General features: G+C 39.5%; 1 pseudogene; it reads left to right on the plus strand.

Annotated features, from left to right (window-relative positions):
- Positions 1-6,844: 6,844 nt before the first annotated feature.
- On the plus strand, positions 6,845-16,561 carry LOC148852828 (pentatricopeptide repeat-containing protein At2g41080 pseudogene; annotated as a pseudogene).
- The last annotated feature ends 3,732 nt before the right edge of the window (positions 16,562-20,293 follow it).

Genomic DNA, 20,293 nt, shown 5'->3' on the forward strand with positions numbered 1-20,293 from the left:
ATGTCGATGATATGGTAGTAAAAACTCATTTTTCAAATGATTTAGTTGCTGACCTGAATCTTATCTTCAATGTTTTAAGAAAGCATATTTTAAAACTTAACTCGAACAAGTGTGCTTCCGGTGTAACCTTAGGTAAGTTCTTGGGCTACATTGTCAGCCAACGTGGAGTAGAGGCTAACCCAAAAAAAATCCAGGCAATTCTAGATATGTGACCTCCTAGCTCGATTAAGAAAACCTGGAAATTAACCTGATGGATAGCAGACTTGAACAAATTCATGTCCAAGTTGGTTGGGAAGTGTCTTCCCTTTTTCAAGGCTATATAGACAAACCCGGCCTTTGAGTGGACCAAAGAGTGTTAGCTCACCTTAGTTCACCTCCCCTATAACTAGACCCGAGACCAGGGATGAGCTCAAACTTTATCTCTCCACGAGCGACAAGGTAGTTAACTCGCTCCTAGTAAGAGAAGTCGACAAGGTACAACAACAAGTATACTACGTGAGCAATGTCTTGCATGCTACTGAGACAAGGTATTCTAATATAGAAAAGCTCACCTTTGCATTAGTGCTACCAGCCTGAAAACTAAGGCCCTACTTTCAAGCCCATACCATTGTCATCTTGAACAATCAACCTCTAAGGCAAATTCTTTAGAAGTCTAAGGTCTCGGAGAGATTAACAAAGTGGAAATAGAGCTCAGCGAATACGACATCTGCTATGAGCCACGACCAGTGATAAAAGCATAGGTTCTAGCAGATTTTATTGTCGAGTGCACCTTTAGCTCGCCAGCCCCTGAAGTAGCTGAGCCTACAACTACAGCGGAGGCTTCAATCAGTGTGGCACTGCCCCAAGCTCACGAAATCATATACTGGGATGAGGAGCCTTGGATACTTAATGTGGATGGCTCATCCAATCAGAGTGGAAGCGTAGCTAGGTTGATACTTTATGGACCTAGCAAAGTAAAGCTGGAGTACACACTCTGGTTCTAGTTTTGATCTTCAAACAATGAGGCCATGTATGAGGCACTGATAGCCGGGTTGATGCTAGCAAAGGAGATAGGAGCCAAGCATCTCATAGCTTGTAGTGACTCACAACTAGTGGTGAATCAAGTAAACATGGAGTACGAGGTGAGACCCTCCATGTCAGCTTACTTAGCTAAAGTCAAGGAACTCCTACCAATTTTGACTCTTGGTACCTTCAGCAAATTTTGAGATCAGAAAACACAGAAGTCAACGCCCTCTCCATATTAGTGAGTATGATAGATTCAACAAAAAGAACAGTTTACATAGAAGAGCTACCTCACCCATCAATAGAGAAAGGGATAGAAGACGTCGCCCACATAGTAACTACAGAGACAAGCTAGATAGGTCCAATCTTCAGCTACCTAAAGCACGGCATATTGCCAATGAAGAAAAATGCAGCTTGGCAAATAAAACGACAAGCAGATTGTTACATGATAATAGGTGAGCTACTCTATACAAGATCCTTCATAGTGCCTTGTTTGCAATGCTTGCAACAAACTAAAGCAAATCAGGTGCAAATCCATGAAGGGCTTTAAAGGAGACACTTGTGGGGTAGGACTCTGGCTCAGAAGGCTTATGCCAAGGGTACTCCTGGCCCACCATGAAAGCAGATGCAACCAAGCTAGTCCAACGATGTTATAAATGCCAACGACATGCCAACATCCTACACCAGCCAGCTACCAACCTAAGATACTTAACTAGCTCGTGGCCGTTTGCGCAATGGGGCATAGACTTGCTAGGCCCCTTCCCACCAGCAAAAGACCAGAAAAAATTCCTAGTTGTGGTAGTGGACTATTTCACAAGATGGGTGGAAGTCGTGCTGCTATTCACCATAACGACTCGCAACATCCAAAACTTCTTTTGGAGGATTGGTGTGCATAGATGGGAATAAGACAGAATTTCACATCGGTCGCTCACTCTCAAGCAAACGGGTTTGTGGGTGGACGAGCTACCCAGTGTACTATGGGCCTACTGAACAACTATCAAAATAGCAACTAGTGAAACACCTTTCAATCTGACGTATGAAACTGAGGCAATAATACCAATATAGATGGAAGTACCAACATTACGGTCTAAGGTATTCGTTGAAGAGGAAAATGAAGAAGATCTACAAGCAAATCTCGATTTAGTTGAAGAAGTGAGAGACTTGGCTAATAACTCTGCATTTTGATGCCTCAAGGGCATCATTTCAGGGGTATTCTCGGCCTTAGAATAATCAAAGTGTGCCCTTTTCCCAGTTAAAAACAATATTGTAACCTCTGAGGGTTTTTGTGCAAAATTGGGAAGTTTACATGGCTGAAATGTACTTTTTGGGAAGTTGGTATGAAGTCTACTGAGAGAGGGTGTTTTTGTGAAAATCTATGAATAGGAGGGTGCCTCCTATCTCCTAAACCAAGTTTAGCGCCCCTCCTACTGTATTAGCATCCTCCCCATGCCTTAGCAAACCCTAGGGTGCCTTTTAACCCATCATTTTCACTCTTAGCAAACCCTAACCGCCCCTAGGTGTATAATCTCCACCCTCCACCTATTTTAATCTCAACCACTCATTCTAGGGCACTCTTTTTATAGCTTTCAAACCCTAGGGCGCCACCAAACTTCTAATCCTCACCATTCAGCCTCTAACCACTAGATCTCAGCCCTCCATCCCATCCTCTATCTTGGCCAGTCACTCTAGGGCGCCACCCACTCCTTTTAATCTCCACCTTTCAACCCTAGGTGCCTCAATCTCCTCCATTTATTTTTGGGCGCCCAAATCTCAGCCCTGCATAATATTGGGTGCCCACTCATTTTCCTCTCAGCCCTAGGATCACCCTAGAACCATCCTAACCCTTCATTAGAAACCCTAGGATGCCCGTAACTTTGCTAAAACCCAGTTGTCGCCCCCTTCTTTCTCTCTAATCCCAGTTTTATCCACCATTCTCTATAAAACAGACCCAAGGGCTCTTGAAAAAGGGTTGGATTCTTCCCCTAAGTAAGACGGAAGGCTGATCTTGAGAAGTTCAAGGGTAGAGGAAGAGGAGGACACCTAGGGAAGAGGAGGGATTCCTACTTGCAGTTCACTAAAGCCACTACTGCCACCTCTAGATTTGGATCCCAACCATTAGTCTTAGATTTAATTTATGTTCTTTCATTTCCAGTTCTGTTATTTCCTTTCTACAATTTATTTTCATTCCATTTGATCTTCATTTTCTTTTCTTCAGATCTGGAATTCGACTAGGTAAGACGGAAGGCCTAGCTCGAGAAATTCAAGGGTCGAAGGAGAGATCTGGAGATTGCTACCTCTGATCGGATTACAGTCTTTTTTATTTCATTTCTTTCATTTCTTTATTTTTGTATTTATTTAATTTTTTGCACTATTAACTTTCAGCAATGTTCAGATTCTAGTTTTCCTGTTTAATTAATTAATTTCTATATTTCTACAACTCCAACTTGTGTTCTCTTGTCCGGATTTTAGTACGTATTAACTTTTCCCTCACTTCCTTGTGGATACGATCCGTTCTCACCCTTTTATTGCATTTGTAATTGTTTGAGAATCGGAAAAAAATTATAAATATTAAAAATGGTGTTCCGAAGTGGTTAATGACACGCTTCCGGACACACCATGTTTTTGGCGTCGTTGCAGGGGAAGCAATGGAGAAAAATTTTTATCTGCTTTATCCGGAACTGTTTCATTATTTGTTTATTTTTGTTATATTACTTGATCCGTTATCTCATTTTAATTCTTACTTCTCTTTGATTTTGCAGGATAAAATAGCGAAAGGTGAGGTACCGGAGCATTGTGGGACTACGGGAGAGAAGAGAATAGAATATTAATTGCATTGCATTTTAGGTGTAGTCATCCCATTTTATTTTTTATTTTGATTTTTGATTTTTGAACTCTTTTATTTTAGTAGAATTGTAATTTTTGAATTTTTTTTATTATTTTTTTAGATCCGATTTATTTTTTTAGTGTTATACCTCTTTCATTTTGTTTCTAGATCTATTTTTTTTATTTTAAGTCCTTGTTCAAATTTCTATTTTCTTAGGTTTGTTTTTTTTATTTTAAAAAATAAATCATTTTTTTTATTATATTTTTTATTGCCGCATAATTTTCTTTTGTTTAATTGTTCCTTTTGCTTAATTAGGTTGCTTTATTATTTTATGTTATATTTCTTAATTGCACTTTAGAAATAATTTTTCACGCATTGTAATTAGTTGCATTTGTTGTGTTTATTTTTAAATAAGATAAGGTGGGTATTTCATCACCCTTCCTTGGCCTAAAAATCACCACCCTTCACGTGCGGTTCACCCTAATCCTAATTTAAAATTTGGATAGTAAGATCCTTTAGGGAGCCTCACACTTGGTTCAAAGGTGTGCTGAATTTTAGGGAAGCTTGTAATTACTTTCCATAAACGGAGGTTGGTGTCTAAGGAAAGAGGTTAAGCGACTATGCCTAAGCGGGTTTTGTGGTTACTTAATTAGGTCCTTGCAAGAGCAAGGGGAGCCTCCCACATTCCCACCTCTTGCCTAGCTAACCAAAGGAAGTGATGTAATTCCAAGTGAACCTAAAAGGATTCACACTGGTTGAACCACTAGTTTAGGAAACATTAGGTCAACCCCAGGTTGTGTGGTTGATTTACTTGCAATTTAAAAAAAAAATTCAAAATTCAAATTTAAATTTAAATTTTAGGAATTTAAATTTCAAATTTGAATTTAAATTTTAGGAATTTAAATTTCAAAATCTAAATTTGAATTTAAATTTCAAAAATTTAAATTTCAAAGTTCAAAAAAATATAAATAAATAAAGAAATAAATAAATAAAAAGAGAAAAAGAGAAAATTTCTGATTTTGAATTTAAATTTCAGAATTTAAATTTCAAAATCCAAATTTGAAATTAAATGCTAAATTTAAATTTCAAACTTCAAAAAGAAGAAAAAGGGACTTCTAAGTTGTATGTTGGGAAGGAGATCTCTAAGGAGAGAAACTATAGAACCCATACCCGAAATAGAGAGATACCTCCATCACCAACAACACAACCAAATTGCCGGAATCAATGATGCCCAACCTAGAAAGTTGAAGGAATACTTCACTCCAACCCAGTATAACCCTTCGTCCTGTATACAATTGCCAGATACTCAAGCCTTACAGTATGAGATTAAGTCAAGCACAATCCAAATGCTCCCCTCTTTCTATGGGAACCCGAGTGAGGACCCATACAAGCACATAGACGAGTTTCTAGAAATCTGTTCCACTGTAAGGATTCAAAATTTTAATGATGATGCCCTTAGGTTAACTCTTTTCCCCTTCTCCTTGAAAGACAAGGCCAAGCACTGGTTGGGAACCATAGGGAGACCTATTAGAACTTGGGCAAAAATGCAACGAGAATTCCTTAGAAAGTTTTACACTATAGGACAAACCAATACCATGAGAAGAGCCATCACTTGATTCACCCAAACACCTGATTGACAAATTCATAAGGCATGTGGGAGAACGAAGGAGTTAATGAGAAAATGCCCACATCATGGCTTGTCTCAGTGGAAAATTGTCCAGGCCTTCTATGAAGGTCTAATAGATCAATACATGCAAATGGTAGATGCATCCTGTGGGGGGGCATTTTTGAGCAAGAGCGAGGATGAAGCATATTTTGAGACCCTGAGTGAGAATTCCATTAACAATGCATCCTTGTATTCCTACAAAAGGTTAGTGGAACCCTCAAAGAGGGCATGGCTCTATGAGGTAAGGAATAATATAGAGCTCGAGGCAAAAGTGGACTTGAATGCCATTTCTAGAATGTTGGATAGGGTAGATCTTCTAGCCCAGAAGATTGACCAATTTTTCACCTTTAACTAGCAATTGGGCCCTTCTACATCCTATCCCGAAGTGTGTTCCATTTGTGCCAGCCTAGCCCACCAGGTTGATGACTGTCCTACGGTGGCCCAGTTTCCACCCTTTATCCAAGAACAGGTTCAGGTAGCCCAGAGTTTCTCAAGGCCCAACAATAATCCATATTTCAATACTTATAACCATGGGTAGAGAAATCACCCTAACTTTTCTTAAAGGACACATCAACCCAATCTACAGTCCCAACAGTATCAGCATCTGTCCAACTCCATGGCCCAACAGTTTCAAAGGCCATCAATACAAAGTCAGTTCCAGTAGGTTTACCCTAGGAACCAACCGACCCAATCGTATCTGGGTTACCTACAACCTCCACAATCTCGTTTAGTAGATGACTAATTCATGCAACTTCAATAGCTGATCCTAAATTAGCAGCAGTCCGTTGCTAGGTTAGAAAGCCAAATAGGACAGCTAGCCAAAGCTAATGCAAGGAGAGAAGTGAGGCAATTACCGAGTCAACCGGTTGTAAACCCTAGGAATCAGCCATTGGGTTTTCCTCAACAAATTCAACCACCTCCTAAGAATCCCCAATTCGAAAATGCTAAAGTTGTTACAACTTTAAGTAGTGGGAGAATTTTGGAAGATCCATATGAGAAGAAGAAAATTGAAGAAGGAAAGGAGTCGGAAAACCCTAAGTTGGGGGGGAAGAAGAAGAAAGGTAAAACCTAGAAGAAGAGCCTAAAGTGAACCAACCTGTGGTACCTTTTACAACCACACTAACAACTGGGCCATTGTAGAAAAAGAAAGAGATTCTCAATGAGGAGATCAGGGAACTATTCAAACAAGTACAGATTAACATCCCTCTCCTCGATGCAATCCAGCATGTCCTGGCTTATGCCAAGTTTCTGAAAGAGCTATGCACCCAAAGAGGGAGCCACGATCGGCCCCACAAAAAGTGATGCTCTTGGCAGGTATGAGTGCGGTCCTCTTGAACCAAATTCCCTGGAAGATGAAAGACCCGGGTGCTCCTCTCATCAACTGTATCATCTTTGGAATCACCTTTGATCGGGCCCTATTGGATCTTGGAGCAAGTGTAAACCTGCTTCCGTCCATCATTTATGAATGGTTTAGGATTGGTGAGTTGAAACCTACCCCGGTCGAGGATGTCATTGATAGGATAGAGAATTGTTATTTTCCTATAGACTTTGTTGTCCTAGACATGACCCCAATCAAAGAACTGAACCATAACCCGATAATCTTAGGGCGGTTGTTTCTAGCAATGGCCAATGCAAATATCAACTGCAAGTCGGGGGAAATGGACATCTCATTTGGGGAGCAGAAGGTCCAGTTGAATGTTTTTAGTGTCTCTAAGTATCCAAACCTAGGGGAAGATGAATGCAATGTGGACATAGTGGACAATCTTGTGAATGGCTTATCTACCCCTTGGTTAGCCTAGTCTGAGCCTTGTTGGTATGAAGAAGAAAGTGAGTTTGAGAGTCTAGATGGAAGAAATGTGTAAATGCATCTGGCTGAAGACGTTAAACTTAGCATTGATTGGGGGGCAATCCAATGTAGTTTTTTGTTTTTAGGATTTGAATTTCCTTTCTTCGACTCGAGACTAGGTAACAGACCTTGAATCCCTCAAGAAAACCCTATTGATTGTTCCCTTTGGTCCAAGTTCTTTTTGCATCAATCTAGTCATGCCATTGGGGACAATGGCATTTAAGTAAGGGGTGAGGAAAGAAACTGAAAAATTAAAAAAAAAATTGAGAAGCTAAGCCTTTTAATATGTAGAATTAAAATTTCATTGAAAAATTTTTAATTCTTTTCCATTAAAGGAGATTCCCAAACAGAAAAAGTTGAGTAAACTAATAAAATATTATTGAATTTTGTAGAAATTGGTAGCAAGTGACAGGAGTTAAATTGGTCTTATTTGAATATTGTCAAAACTGTTTAGAAAGTGGAAAATACTCCCAATTTTTCCCCTGCCAAGATAAGAAGAGAAAGATGGAGAAATTAGACAAAAATTCTTCAAATTTTTAGAAATAGTAGACTACCTTGACCAGTGTTGCAAAAAAAAAAAAAAAGAAAAAGAGAGATAGAGAAAGAATAAAAGGTCAATGGACACCCTAGACTTAGTAACCGAGTCTCTTCACTTAAGTCAAGTGTTGAGATTCGCGTCAAACGGAAAAGAGAATGCCAAAGACAATCACGTAACTTAGTAACCGAGTCTCTTCACCTATGGCAAGTGTCGAGATTCACGTAAAACGGTGGAAGGTAACAATAGAAATAAGTGTGCAAATCAAGTTCAGGGGTAGAAATCCATTGTCAGAAATGATAAGAAGAATACCTGTCTGATTTTAAAAATCAATCTCAGCTTATCAAAACATTGTACAAATGGAAGGGTAAATAAGGTTTTTAAGCCAGGTTTTTGTAATATCCAAACTAAGACATTTTTACCCCTTAATCCCAATACTGATCTCTATAGATTTTGAGAATTCTAGAATCAGGATGCTTAACTAATTCTGTTGGGGATGATCTTGAGATGGGAAGGATCTCTATGATTAGTGTAATTTTAAGGCTGCATTGCTAAGGAACTAGCAATGGTTAACTTGGGGGGGCGTGATAACTCTACATTTTGATGCCTAAAGGGCAACATTTCAGGGGTATTTTTGGCCTTAGAATAATCAAAGTGTGCCATTTTCCCAATTAAAATCAATATTGTGGCCTCTGAGATTCTTTGTGCAAATTCTATGCAAAACTCGGAAGTTTACATGGCTTAAATGTACTTTTTGGGAAGCTGGTGTGAAGTCCAATTGAGAAAGGGGGTGTTTTTTTGAAAAACTATAAACAGGAGGGCGCCTCCTATCTGCTATACCTAGTATAGAGCCCCTCCTACTGTATTAGCATGCTCCCCACACCTAATCGCCCCTAGGTGTTTAATCTCCATCCTCTACCTCTTTTAATCTCAACCACTCATTTTAGGGCACTCTTTTTGTAGTTTTTAAACCCTAGGGTGCCACCTAACTTCTAATCCTCACCATTCAGCCCCTAACCACTAGATCTCATCCCTCCATCACATCCTCTATCTCAACAATCCACTCTAGGGCGCCACCCACTCCTTTTAATCTCCACATTTCAACCCTAAGCGCCTCAATCTCCTCCATTCATTTCTAGGCACCCAAATCTCAGCCCTACATAATATTGGGTGCCATCTCCTTTTCCTCTCAGCCCAAGGATCACCCTAGAACCATCCTAACCCTTTATTAGAAGCCCTAGGGCACCCATAACTTTGCTAAAACCTAGTTGTCGCCCCCTTCTTTCCCTCTAATCCCAGTTTTATCCACCCTTCTCTATAAAAAGAACCCCAGGGCTCCTGAGAAAGGGTTGGATTCTACCCCCAGGAAGAGGAGGACACCTAGGCAAGAGGAGGGGTTCCTACTTGCAGTTCGCTAAAGCCACTACTGCCACCTATGGATTCGAATCCCAACCATTAGTCTTAAATTTAATTTCTATTCTTTCATTTCCAGTTCCGTTATTTCCTTTTTGCAAATTATTTTCATTCCGTTTGATCTTCGTTTTCTTTTCTACAAATCTGGAATTCGGCCAAGTAAGACAGAAGGCCTAGCTTGAGAAGTTTGAGGATCGAAGGAGAGATCCAGAGACTGCTACCTCTGATCAGATTACAAACTTTTTTATTTCATTTCTTTCATTTATTTATTTCTCCGCACTTTTAACTTTTAGCGATGTTCGGATTCTAGTTTTCCAGTTTAATTAAATAATTTCTATATTTCTACAACTCCTGCTTATGTTCTCTTGTCCAGATTTGAGTACGTATTAATTTTTCCCTCACTTCCCTATAGATACAACCCGTTCTCACCCTTTTACTGTATTTGTAATTGTTTGAGAATCGGAAAAGAATTTACAAATATTAAAACTAGTGTTCCTAAGTGGTTAACGACATGCTTCCAGACACACCACTGGCCTACATTCGGACTACAGCATACCAACAACGTGTAGCCTGATACTATAATGCCCAGTTAAGAAATGCCAATTTAGAGGTGGCAACCTAGTACTCAGGAAAGTTATGGTACCTGAGCTCGGTGTAGGAAAGCTTGGCCCAAATTGGAAGGCCCTTATAGCGTCTCCAAAATTATTGGCGGAAATGCGTACGAGCTCAAAACACTCGAAGGGAAGATAGTGCCTTGGGCCTGGAATGTAGATAAATTGTGTAGGCATTACCTTTAAAGATAAGTATTTCGAGCTATGTTTATGAGTTCGCTAAAGGTTAGCCAACAACTCAGTCAAGAGTCCCATAAAGCAAAGTCAATGAAGCTAAAAGTACAGAAACGCATTTTACTAATGTGACGACAATTCATCTGAGCTAATATAACTGGATTACAATTGAGCTTAACAAACAAGTAGTAGAAGGTGCGTTGAGAAAATACTAAGTTCCATTAAGAAGATAAAGAAGGCCAAATAGTTGTACAGGCAAAAAGGAAAGAGAGAGAGAGTTCAATAGTTTGGAAATCAATAGGGCATGCAGTCCCCAGAGTGTGCCGACTCCCAAAAATAACAGAAAGACCACAACCACCAAACCAGTCAAGCTGCAGGGCTGAGCTACTCATCACCATCATCATCTTGTGCCTCGTCGTAGCCACCCTCCTCACCCCCTTCTTTGCCATCATCGTCCTCTTCCACTACAAGAAAATAGAGTTCTAGTAGCAGTAGTCGATTAAAACTATCGCTAGAGTCCAAACAACTGCTGCTAAAATATTCCTCCCGCCCTCTCTTGCTCACTGAAAATATTCACGCCTCTCCTGTCCCCTCTCTCTCTCTCAATCATCCCTCTCTCGCTTTGTCTCTCGCTCAGTCATCTCTCTCCTTTTCTATTTCTCAATCGTTCATTCCTCTCTTGCTCTCCCTCACTCTTAGTATGGTAATAGGTTTAACAATTCTTCTAGGATGTTAGATTTCTCCGTTTAGTTCAAGCCCATCAAATTTTAATTGAAATGTAAAAACATTTGCATTGTATACTCTAGGTAAGTCGAAACAAAAAAACACCAACTATTTAGTTTATCCTTTTTTTGGAACTAAACACGGTTGTTTTCTTTGTCCCAGGTTAACCTCACTAATCCTCTATTTTCTCCTTTTTGTTTTTCTGATTATCTTATAATTAATGAAAGAAGAATCTATTTGGTTACAATGTTGTTCAAAAGCTTTGTTTGGGAGCTCAGGAAGACGAAGAATGAGATTTCATGCATATCGAGGAGAGGGGGAAAAGGAAAGGATGTGGGCAGCCACAGGAGATCACATATTAGTCCTAATGTTTCATGGTTCCAAACAGATTCGATTGAACAGGGCCCATGGGCTAATCTACCTCCAAAGTTACTTATGGATGTGATCTAGAGAGTGGAGGATAGCAAAACATCGTGGCCTGCGAGGAGAAGTGTTGTTATTTGTGCGTCTATTTGTAGGTCATGGAGAGAGATTGTAAAAGAGATAGTCAAGACTGCTGAGCAATGTGGAAAGATTACCTTCCCTATCTCATTAAAGCAGGTTTTTACGCCTCTCTCTCTCTCTCTCTCTTCATATAATATTCTTTTGCTCTCTATTTTTTCTACTAATTTTCTTTTTTTTTGTCGTCATTGCTTCAACTTTGAATAGCCTGAGCCCCATGACTAGCCCGTTCAATGCTTTATAAGGAGGGACAGATCAACTTCTACTTATCGGCTCTATCTTGGTCTTTGCCCTGGTATATGCTTTACTTGGCAAATTTTTTCATCTCCTATGACATTATTTTTATTGTCGTATTATATTTCTTTTGTTGGTCATTGTATGAAACTTTGAATTGCTTATCCAACAAAAACTCTAAAGCAAAATTTGCATTTGCTGCTATGATACTTGGATGTTTGTAAAAGGGAGCCACATCATATTAGATACTTGAATTTTAAATGAAATTTGTATCCAATACCATATACAGTTGTGTCCTCACTAAGTGTGAGTAACATAAGCTTGCTGGCCATAACAAACAGTCCTATATACTAGTGCCTCACAAACTCCAAAACAAATATGGTAGCTTAACTTTGCTTTGCTGATTGCCTAAAAGTCTGCATTTACAAACACAAGAAGTATGTAGGTGGAGTCTAATTAAGCTGATATGATTCATTTAAGATTTACTATGTTAGCATTGTTACTTTCCCATTAGTTTTAGAAATTTCTTATTGGGACCCAATTGTTTTTTTTTTTTTTTGTAGGGATCCAAACTGTTAGCATTTCATATCGGAAAGAAATATCTTGATGTGTATGATACCTGGATATATACCTCTATAAAAATATATGCACATGGTAGAAATTTAATTAAATATGACAAGACATAAGTATTAGAGCTAGATATACAAGACAATTAGCTTCAAAAGCTAGATATAAACACAAGATATAAGCATATAATGTGGGACACCTATACCCGTTTTTGTGTCTAGAACTTTTGGAAATGGAGAGTTATGTCCTTGTTTCCTGTATCCACATTTGTATCTAAGCACCATAGGTTTCAATGTGCTTTTTGTGTAGGGAAAGTTAAGGTGCATGCACTTTGATTCTTAAACTCTGTTGTTGGACGTTTAGTGTGTCTAACATAAAGTCGAAGGTTTAATAAAAAAGATGGAAGAGGCTTTAGTGAAAATTGTGGATTAATTATTTCTCTAAGATGCATGAACCTTTTTTATTGGATTGGGGAAGGGGGATTAACCAAGAGGAGATGTGGATTAATATTATTGGTTTACATGGTTCCATTAGTTTGAACTATTATGGAATTAAGGGGCTGCAATTAAAGGTATATCAGCTGCTGACCAGCTGGACTATGCTTGGACTTCTAAAACCAAAGAAAAATGATATGGCCATATGGGTCCAGTAATGAAGTAAATTATGTTGTCGGACAGGCTTGGTGGTTATCCCTATCAAGATCTAAGAGCACTAGAGGCGTCCAGGTTAACCGTTTGGTCAGATCGGTTGGTTGGGCCAGTCTAGGTCATTGATGAGTTCCTTGAACGTTCCGTTAGTCGATTAAGTACAAAAATCTCCTTTTTGGTTTGAGAATCATATAAAATGGATATTTGGATTTTAGGAAATGAAGAGTCATTTCCTTGTTTCTCAAATCTGTGTCGATTTTAGAATCTAGGAATCATATCAGCCATCTTTCCTTGTAAAATTTCTGATCATCCTCGACTTTGGGTGGGTTCGGAACTAGTCATGCTCCCTTGCTTGATAGATTCATTTTCAAGTTTTCTAGTCTTATTAAGTTGTTGATGGACTGTCACAAATAATCCCCTTTTAGATAGAACTAGCCTTAGTGGTAAGCACAACTTTGTTTGTGCAAGATATGGTTATAAAAAATATCTGGCCTACATCAGCCATACATCAGCCATAAATGCAAACTGAAAGATTGAGTAGTGGTTGTGGATCATCTCTATTTGATGGCTAGTATAGGGTTAAAAATTAAAGAGTCTGATTGTGGGCCATAGGCATTTGAAAGTGATTGTGGACCCATAATTCACTATTAGACTTGTTATTTATTTATTTATTTGGCAAAAGAGAACCACTAGAGAAACATTAGGATACATAATCACGCCCATCTTACATGTGTCAAAATGTCTCAGTCACTAAAATGTCTCAAAAGTCAGACACTTCCATGTGAGTGAAGACTTTAGAATTATTGGTATGGTTGCCGGAAGTCATTTATGATTGGGAATTGAATTGTAATCGAATTTGTTAGTAACTGAAGAATTGGTATGGCTTTGTTAATGTTTTTTTTCATCACTAATAGAGCAACCATCTGTATATGGATAAGCTTTGCTGTTAACATTAGCAAAGCTGAGCGAACATTTGCTTAGGAACCTTTTTGTTTGCGTTCAACAAGCTACCCATGTAGGGGGAAAACACCTATCAATTTCCAAGAATGTTTGCTCTAGTTGCTGATTTATGTACAAATGACTTTGGGTTTTGACTTTTGAGGAGATTTGTATGGGGTGACAAGACAACTTGTGAATGGGTGGTGGTGGGCGAATCCTAGAAGTGTGACAAGAAACCATTGCAGAGATGTGGAGCAAGTGCAGAATTTTGTTTTTCAGGACCAAAGCTTTGCATTGTAAAACAAATTATAAATAGGTAGTGGATGGATCATTCAAGTGGAATAAACCTCTCTAACAATAATATGGAGCAAGAGAAGAATTTTTCTTTTTAGAATATGAAACCTTTCATGAGACTATAGTATAAATAATTGGTGGTGGAGAGATGTTTAAGCATCGCAATCTTTTCAAACAACATTGAGCATGTCAAGAGAGGAATTTTTTAAGATCTTTCACTATCTACATTAAAATCTCATTTTGAAGAAAGGGTGGAATTAAAAGCAGAGGGCTATTTTTGTCTATGATTACTAATAACTCAAGTAGGTTCTTTTAGAGCCAATGATGAAAATCCTTAGAATATCCACTCACTTGAAACTCACTGCTTATATTGCCACTTGCCAGTTTTTCTGAATTTTGAAAAAAATGGAATTATCAATAATTTGGTATATGCTACCCTAATATTCAAACTTGGCATAAATAGTATTAAATTATCACATTAATAATCTGAATCTGGAAATTGATTTCATGTTAGTCTACTCTCCTAAAGAAGAAGTTGTGGTTCTTTTCGATGTTATTAGTGTTTCTAATCAATAACAAGACTGAAGGAGTTCATTATTATAGGGAATGTATCTGGGTTCATCTAGATTCTCAGAGGCAGATCCAGACTGGAAACTTAAAACTAGAGGTTAGCAAAAACATGGAATTGTCAATGATAAAGTATGGTGATCAAAACAATCCCCCTTCCCCTTGGGTGTTGCCCCTAGAGGAACTTATCCTTGTCTACTCCTTTCCTAGCCATCTTATCTGTGCAGAAATGACTTATTGAGTGATCCATTGGTATAAGATACTCTCTTTGGAAGCCAAAGATCTAACCTCTAAGAAAATGATGTTGAGTTGACATGGGCACCTGCAATGCTTCCAACCTGTTATTTAATGCTACTGGTAAGTGTGTTATTTTATTGTTTTCATTGATAACATTGATTTTGGTTCATTGATAATGTAGGGGTTTCCTACGACTAGGCAACAGAGTGCACTGATATATCTCACAAATGACATTGCATAAAGTGATTTCTATCTCAATAACAGTCATGTTTGTGTTGTTTGGAGCTATCAATTTGGTCAGGTATCCACTAAAAAAGTGATTATTATATTGTACAATCATTGTTGTTTTGGTCTTTCTGATTTATATAATGTTTAGATGTTACATAGTTTTTTTTTCCGTTAATTCTTCTGAAGCACACCCCATTACCACCTCATGAATGAAACCTCACTTGATAATTTTATTTAGGTAATTTTTATGCTATCAATCTGTTAATATATATCATTTTACTTGAAATATTTTATGATATACATTTCTAATCTATGATTTTTCCCCATTGATTTGTAGATTATATAGATGGAAGACCAATTTTATTTATGGATGAAGGATGTGAGTGAGTAAGAAAGAATCTTCTTCTTCTTCTTGTTTTTGATGTGAACCTTGTTTTAATTTAGTATTCTGATGAAGGGTCCCTAATTGCAACATTCTCTTTAATATATTTGACTACCAGGGAAGGCACATAAAGTGCATGAGCAAGCCTTTACTAAGATTCCTCTATTTATTTTCCCAATATAATAAAGGTCCATGCATCACAATTTGTCAACTTTTGTCCACAAACACTTCTAAAAGTATTGTCAAGTCCAGAGATGAATTCTTCAATGATGTATTCTTTCACAATCACTTCTTCTAGGCAGGCAGCTCCATTCTTTAATTATCACATCCAGTTGTTCTTCAGACAAATTTATTTCCACCCATCTCCTTAACATGTATTCCAAATTTGAAGAATTGCATATTGCGGTGTGATGCCTAGGAACAACATCATGACATCAAACATTTTGATTGGTGGGTTTATACAAAGTGGTGATTTGGAGACTGCTTGGAAGCTGTTTGAAGAAATGCATGAGAGAAACCTTGTGACATGGAATGCAATGATTACTGGACTTACACAATTTGAATTCAACAAAGAGGCATTGGATTTGTAATCTCAAATGCATGAAATTGGATTTCGACTTGATGAGTTTACTCTAGGTAGTATTCTTAGGGGCTGCGCTGGTTTGAAAGCACTTATTCCTAGAAAGCAATTCCATTGCTACATAATGAAGTCTAGGTTTGATGGCAATTTGGTTGTTGGGAGTTCTCTGGCTCATATGTACATGAAATGTGGGTTTGTGGAAAAAGGGGAAAGAGTAATAAAGGGAACGCCTATTCATAATGTTGTTGCCTGCAATACCCTCATAGCTGGCGGGCACAAAATGGGTGCTCCGAGGAAGTAGTGGATCAGTATAATCTTATGAAGATTGCAGGATCCAGGCCAGACAAAATTACCTTTGTCACTGTTATTAGTTCATGTTCAGAATTGGCAACCTTTGGACAAGGGCAGCAGATTCATGCTGAAGCTATTAAGTCTGGAGCTGCTTCGGCAGTATCCATGGTTAGTTCATTGATTAGCATGTACTCAAGGTGTGGGTGTTTGGAAGACTCTATAAAGGCTTTCTTTGAATGTGAAGATGCAAACGTTGTCTTGTGAAGCAGTTCATTATTTGTAATTGAACTTACCTTGTAAATTCTTTTACAAACCAAGAATATTTTTTTTAAATATTCAAGTCTGATTATGTATTTGTGATTCAAATATTTTGAATGAAGAATATTTTTTTAAATTCTATTTGTAATTTATGTTTATTTATTTTCGTATTTTATTTCTATTTAAATGAATACAAAGAAGAGAATAAGAAATTTGAAAAAATTAGAAAAAAAAAGACTTCTAGCGGCAGTTTAAAATTTATACTAGCGGTCACAAAAATTGCCACTAGAACGTTTTAGCGGCAGTTGTTTTAGTGGTAATTTGCCAACTTCCGATAAAGCCTCTAGCGGAAATTTTGTCTGCCACTAAAAGTCTTTTTCCTTGTAGTGTTCTTCCAAGGTCAAGGGCTCCTCATTCATTTATGTGGCGAGCTCACCCGGTACTCGATGCACAGAAACAGACCCAAAATTGAGAGAGGGATACAACAGCTTCAAGTAACAACGACATAGCTTGAAACCCTTCTTCATTGAAGGGATGCCATCATCCACCCTTTTCTTCTCATACTCCGAGGACTCTAGGAAGCAAGCAACAACCTCCTCCCCAGCTTGAAGTATGTCCTGAGTATACTTTGAGCTTCTCTCCTCTAGCTCGCATTGTGCCTCGATCAGTTCACGCTAAAACTTCTGGTTCATCTCGTAGAAACATTGCCGCTCCCCCTTTGAGTCAACCTAAAGCCTTTGCATCTCAGTCTGAAGTGAGTTGATGTTCGCCTACATGCTGGCCCTCTCTTTCTGCCCAGAACGGACACGATCTAGCAAGACTTGACTGAAAGTGTTCACCTATAGAGACCTAGATCAGAATAAGATATCTCATAGACAAGGCTCAAGAAACTATAAAAGAAGATAAACCTAGACAATGCACTAAGACATCTAAGCTCCAGCATCGATGGGATCTAGCTTGCTGTAATGGCGCATATCTTGGGGGATAAAGGGATAAAGGGAGGGTTATACGATCGATCTATCACCAAGACATCAGCGACGCAGGGGATAAAGGGAGGAATGTCCTCAACATAAGGTCCAGCCTCTCGCTCCTCTTGGCTGACTTGGGGTTGGAAAGTGGCAGGGATTGAGTACTGATCAGTACACTTCGGTTCATCATCTCCCTCTAGGTCGACGATGGGAGGAGCAGAGCCGGGCAACCTCATCTTGGCACCAAAGTCCCCTCCATGGAAGAATGACGATTAGCCCTCCGCTTCTCCCTGGAGGACCTCCTCTCCTTGTTAGCTATTATCATGGAGGCCAAGCTCGCCATACCTGTGGAAGGATTAGAACAGTTAATTGATCTAACAACAGAAGAAACACAAAATGTAGATGCATGTCCAAGTAACCGACCTACCTATTTGACTCAAACCAGTCCACACAAGCATGGGCTCGGACAAAACCCTCTCAACTTGGACCTCCTCGCGAATAAACTCCCGAAGAGCAGCTCGCAACTCACCATCCTTATTCTCGACAACTTTTCGACAATCACTGTACCAGACGGTGTCCAAACCCCATCCACCATCCCTAGCAAGAAAGAAGAACCTCTTCTTCCACACCTTGACTTTGTTAGGAAAATCGACTAACACCTTCCTCCCTTTGTGAAAAGGAAGGTAGAAGCAAAAGGGACCAGAGATTCTCTTCATATGCACCAAGGTAGAAAAGGCCTCAAGACTTAATGGGAAATTATGATGGTGGAACAAGCTGATTAACCCCACCAAAGTCCGAATCATGTTAGGCGTGAGCTAACCTAAGGACATGCGATAATGCCTCAAGACAACGGTTATGAAAGGATGAAGAGGAAATCGGAGACCAGCGACTAATGTCTCCTTGTTGATACACAGTGCATCTCGGTCATGATCCCAAGGATAGTGATCGACCTATAACTCAATCCAGTTGAACTCTCTAGGGATCTCATATCTATGGCACAACTCAACTATCTTCTTCCTAGAGAGCTTGGTCGGGTCGAAAGCAAACACAACTTGCTCGTCTTCATGCCTCTTCCCCACCAAGGCACCACCACTATATTCTCCATACGAATCACCCCCGAGGAGATTACTTCACCGTCCAACCCCTGATCAGGTGATCTACACTCGGATGGACTACCTAACATGGCAAAAACTGGAATACTCACTAGAGTGGAATAAGATCACAGATGATGGCAGCGGAACTCGAACCAACAAAAAACAAAACTCAGCCCAATAGACTAGCTTAGCTTACAAACCTCCTGACCAGATTCCTCCCAGAAAACTCCAAAAAGCAACAATGTGCGAGGGGACCTTAGTAGGGGACCCCATACTTATAACTCGCCAAGAGGGGAAATCAATGGCACAGATGCTGGACAATATCTGGTAGGGCACGCAGACCAAAAAGATCAATAGTGTAGATGCATCGATAGCTAGGCTACAACTGGTGGAACGCGCGCAAATTCAATAATTTGGGTGCTTGCAAATTTAAAAATTTGAATTCACGTGTGCAATGTGCGCTTCTTCGAATTTGAAATCTACACGCCCATCCAAAATGTCTTCCCACGTGCATGTCTACCCCTTTTTCTAGATTCAAAATTTTGAAAAAAGGGGCACGATCCAAACAGCCTCAGACCAGGCCCAAGCGAGTTAGACGACGCGCAAAGCAACCAGACCAAACACCCCATTAGGACCTAATCTCTTCATCAGGCTGACACCAGCTCGAGAATGGGAGGCAATTGATGAGGGGTATTTTGGTCCTCCCAAATAAGTGGCGACACGTGGCTCCTATCGACATCTCAGCACTAAGTCAGCAGACCAACCTAGTAGGTTAGCTCGAAGCACCTCAGTCAGCCTAAACTCCACCTTGGCAAGGGCGAGCTAGTGGAGCCCGTAAGATTATTGGCGACTTGTCCAAGAAGTCAGCCGAGCTGAGGTGAGCTAAGGCGACTCGGAAGGCACCGATATCACTACCGAAGGCACCGATATCACAACTGTTAGAATAACTCATCATACCGTATGCCGGATTCTACTCGAACGACCTGCAACTGCCGCATGAAACTTGCAACCGGCAAATTAATACACCTAATATTGTGGAAACATCTCTGTCAGAAGCTCAGGGCCGATGCCAAGAGGCCTTGAGCCCCTTGATGGCTATAAAAGGTGTCTAAATCCACCTGGGAAGTATGCGCACTAGTACTCTTGAGCTCTCTCAATCTCTTAAAGAAATTCCCAAACACTTTTTTGACTTAAGCATCGAAGTGCCCACCCTAGGTAAAAGATACCCGAGCACTCTCATCTTTTATTCTTTGCAGCATGCATCAACTCGGATACTCAGACATCAGCTCGGCCCTACAGCTCGGCTAGCCTGGTTGACACCTAGTCAGAGTCTGAGTCATAGTACACGAGAGAGCATCCAGATTGCGCAACATCACTTTCCACTCCCTCTAAAAGGCTCTCCTACATTAGTCACTTGAATGGGGTTTTCCTCTCCACTCCCTCCAATAGGCTCTTCCCCTTCAGCCAATCTAGTGGGGTTTTCTTCTCCACCCCCTCCAGTAGGCTCTCCCCCTCTAGTAACTCTAGTGGGATTTTCCTCTCTGCCCCCTCCATTAGTGTGAACGTTAGCCTCTCCACCCTTTTCAATGGTGTCGACTTGTGTGATGCAACCATACATATCCTCTAAATCACCTTGCAAAATTTTGAAAATTACATCAGTCAACCCAATGTCACCAATATTATGTTGGCTATCATTACCCCTAGAATATTCA

This window comes from Nelumbo lutea, chromosome 5 (assembly GCF_056320005.1).
Source record: "Nelumbo lutea isolate HS-2025 chromosome 5, American lotus-T2T, whole genome shotgun sequence".
In the NCBI taxonomy this organism is placed as follows: Eukaryota; Viridiplantae; Streptophyta; class Magnoliopsida; order Proteales; family Nelumbonaceae; genus Nelumbo; species Nelumbo lutea.